This window comes from Benincasa hispida, chromosome 12 (genome assembly GCF_009727055.1).
Source record: "Benincasa hispida cultivar B227 chromosome 12, ASM972705v1, whole genome shotgun sequence".
NCBI classification, from domain to species: domain Eukaryota; kingdom Viridiplantae; phylum Streptophyta; class Magnoliopsida; order Cucurbitales; family Cucurbitaceae; genus Benincasa; species Benincasa hispida.
In genome coordinates, this window is record NC_052360.1 from 76,754,447 (window position 1) to 76,758,642 (window position 4,196).

At 36.3% G+C, this 4,196-nt stretch overlaps 1 pseudogene; it reads left to right on the plus strand.

The window, feature by feature from the left end:
* Positions 1-88: 88 nt before the first annotated feature.
* On the plus strand, positions 89-3,568 carry LOC120067649 (annotated as a pseudogene).
* Positions 3,569-4,196: the final 628 nt, after the last annotated feature.

The following is a 4,196-nucleotide window of genomic DNA, read 5'->3' on the forward strand; positions in this document are numbered from 1 at the left end:
GGATTCGCAAGAAAAAAAGTTTTTGGTTCTATTGTTTTTGTTAAACCTTACTAGGCCTAGTCCTGTAAAGATTTCTGTGTTGCACATAATGCGTGAACTTGTATAATTTCCTTTAATATTAAAGCATTTTCTTGGTCATTTGGACACGCAGAAACTACCCCGCACCATTGATGAAGGTTGTAGAAGTACACCTTAATAATTTGAGGATGGTTCGGTGATGACTGGTTAGGAAGACCACTCGTATTATGAGATTAATTCCTGTTACAGGAAAAGTTGCATTCGTAAACCACAAACGTCTGATCTCTCATCATCTGGGCTATGCAATGAAGATTACAGTGTGTTTAAAATGGCCAATAGTTTCCAAAGAATTAAGCTGGACAATGTTAGATCTGATTACAACCGGTTTTGAGAAACCTATTGAGCAACGTCTGTACATAACCAAGAACAGATATTCCCTGAATCATCTATTGCAGCGGTCGGAAGAAGTTTCCTTGGGAGTTTGAATGTTGCTGAAAAAATTGGAGCTACCTTAGTTCTGTTCCAGATGTCGAGCAATCCAACAAATAGCAATTCCATCGCGTTCTTTTCAAAATAATGCTAATTTTGATTTTGATTTTTACTCCGCCATTGTCTTGTCAAATTCAGAATACTTGTCTTTCGTGAACGGACCATGTATTGACAGAATCATCTGCACGAAATACTCTCAAATTCTCATAAACACTAATAATATTGCTTTTCCGGTGTCTGCTTTTAAGCCCTTAATGCTTCCTTCGCAGCCTAATGTTAAGCATTCAAAATATTCATCCTGAAAGATTGATTGCTTCCTGGACCTGCAGCGAACAATAGCCCACTTTCTGGAACCTAATGCAATTAGTCACCTAAAAATAACGGATAATCAGGCCAAATAGTTCCAATGCCTCTGATGAAGATTAATGATTCACAGTGATAGTTCCAGGGACATTACAATAGGAAACCCATAATTTGATTTCACAACCATGGGGGATTCTTAATTGGACCACTAGGATTTATTTATTGTTATATTTCATAACCATATTTTTGGGATTGAATTAACCGCCGGTGGGCACTGGTTGCAAGGCAAAACAATCTCTTGAAGGAGAAGCAACCCAGTTAATTGTCTAGTTCAAAAAGTGTATCTTCCAATAAAAAGAAAAAGCTCGAAAAGTTACGGAAGAAATTGAAATTTTAACAAAAAAAGATTGCATCTGTTTCATCTGCAAAATGAAGATATGGCTCGAAGTTGAGGGTGATTTTAACAACTTGGTTTCACCCTAATTAACCTTATGATACAACTGGTAGTGGACGTTCAATTGGAAAATAATGGTAACCAATACAGAGATAGCTCAAGGTAGCAATTGCACCATAGTTCTAAGAGGGGATCTGAAGTCGACTAGGTTGCCGTGAAACTCTTGTTAAGACTCACCATTGATTTGCCTTTTAAAGAAGTTCAAAATCTAATTGCTTCTGATCGTCACCCAAAAATTATTAGTTCGATGGTACGGGGTGGAGTTATGACAAGGAACTTTGTATATTCTTTCGCTGGAACGATGTACCTTGCAGTCTGGATGATTTGATTCCAGATATCTCTGATCCTTCCCTGAATCTTTGCTTTAGCCTAGATGAAGCATGCAGGGACCTACGATTGATTAATAAATTGCGTTGGAGTCTGTCAAGAATTGTAATATCAGATCTAATCTATGAAAGAAAATAGCCGTCCATCACCACTCTTCTAAAAGACTCATGAGGTATATTACTTAATCAGTCACAAGTTTTTATTCTATTAATTAAAGGTCCTCTAGCAATTTCTGCGATGACATTTTCCTTATTAGTGCACCACAGTATTTTATGTAGATAGAGTAAATTTAGTTAATACTTTGGTAGGACTATATCTTGTTTGGTTTGAAACAAGCCACATTCATTTAAAATACGGAAAGTTTCTATTTGGTGATCGATCTAAGATAATTTGTTATCTTTCTTGTTGCTACATAATGAGTCTTGATACTCCAAATAATAATAGCTCGGTTTGTTCTTTGGCATATTCATGTTGAAAATATACTAGATTCAAGCCACAAAATTTTGGTCCCTTAGCCTTTCACCTACCTTACTACAAGTTTAGATATCCAACTGATTGATATATGAATTTTCATTTGATCGGTATGAATTTCATGTTAGTTTTTCTTATTTCATACTTTGTATAATGAGGGACATGGTTGCCGGGCTTGAGCATTTTGCCATGAGTGGGGATAATTCCACAGGGACTTAAAGCCACAAAATGTGTGATAAACAAAGCAAAAAATCTGTACGTGCTAAGCTCTTCTGACATGGGTATTAGCAAGCTCCTTCAAAAAGATTATGTCTCCTTTGGGACATCATGGCTTACTAGTAAGTGTTCTTAAATTATTTATAAACTTGTGGTACTGATTATTCAACAACATTATTTAACTTATTAAATTAGAATTTTTAAACCCAAATTAGGAATCTGTTTCTGTTTAAAAAAGCTAGTATGAGTTATGATCTTTACACTTTTTAAGTGGCAAACAATCTTACACGTGAAATTATATACAACAATTTATGTACAGTAATGTTCTCTATTATTTTTTAACTTAAATTTAATTGAAAATTTAAATGGACTGAATGATGTTATCATGATAGCATGAGTTTAATGTTTCCAAATTTAAAAGAAAAAAGCACATGAGGAATGATCACATTTGAAACTTCGAGAACTTTACTTGCAGGGCTGTGGAGTTTCTGGCTGGCAAGCCCTGAACACTTCTTCATGGCACGACAAAAAACACGTGCAATCGATTTGTTTAGCTTGGGCTGTTTCTCTTTTTTGCCTCACTTGGTGGTGGTAGGACATCCATTTGTGATCGTTCGAGCGTGATGTTAATACGTTGCGAGGATCAAATGGATTTATTCTTGGTGGAGGCATCCCAGAAACTGTGGATCTTATTTCTCGATGTTAAATTCCAAAAATCCTGATTTGAGGTAAGAAATGAGGACGGTTCTAGAACTCAAAGAGAATCCCTTAAACCACTAGTTTTTATCCACATTATACCAAAGAGCCAGCATAAATGCTTTTGAGTTCACTTGTTATCATTTTTTTTTACGACAAATATGTGAGTAAATTTTTTGGGAACATTTATGTTTGATATTTTTGTATGTAGAAGATTTATATATTATATAAGTAAATATGTAGTTTAATTAATTTCCATCGACTGTTGGTCAGGCCAAGAGCATCAAGTGTATTGCAACATCCTTTGTTTTGGAGTTCTGAGGTTACGACTTTTCTTTTCTACATGATACTAAGTGACCGTGTGAATTGGAAGATAGAGAGACTCACTCTGATTCTCTTGGAAGCCAATAGAGATACTGCCACCATTAGCTTTAGGTGTAAATGGATGAAAAGTTAGATTCAGCTTTCATTACAATATTGGTTCAATATAGACGTTACAAGTATGATAGTGTTCGAGACTGTTACGAGTTATGCGCAAACAAGTTGAACCATTACAGAAACTACCAAGAAATCCAGTTATCTCATGTTACATGATGGCTTCTTTCCTCCTTTCTTTTCATTTTTCTTGATGCTTTGGGCCTATAATTGGTAATACTATTTAGTTATTTTTGGAAAATAGATTGCAAATTTTAGTTTTCAACTTAATTGATTGTATATCTTGACTCAGAATTCTCGGTATCTAATTATCTTATATATCTGCCAAGACTCCAAGAGGGGCCTACTGCCGTTCAGGCATGGGGTTACTTTGTCTAAGGACATGTGTCCTAAGACACCTCAAGAGGTTGAGGAGATGAGACGGATCCCATATGCGTCTGTCATTGGCAGTTTGATGTATGCGATACTTTATACTCGTCCAGACATCTACTACATTGTGGGCATAGTCAGTAGGTATCAATCTAACCCAGGCCAGGGTCATTGGACCATAGTGAAGAACATCCTCAAGTATCTTCGGAGAACGATGAACTACATGCTCGTGTATTGTTCGAGGGATTTGATCCTTACAGAACACATGGATTCTGACTTTCAGACTGATAAGGACTCTCGCAACTTCACATCAAGGTCAGTCTTTACTCTTAATGAAGGAGATGTAGTGTGGCAAAGCACTAAGTAGGGGTGCATTGCCGACTCCACTATGGAGGCAGAGTATGTAGTGGCTTGCGAA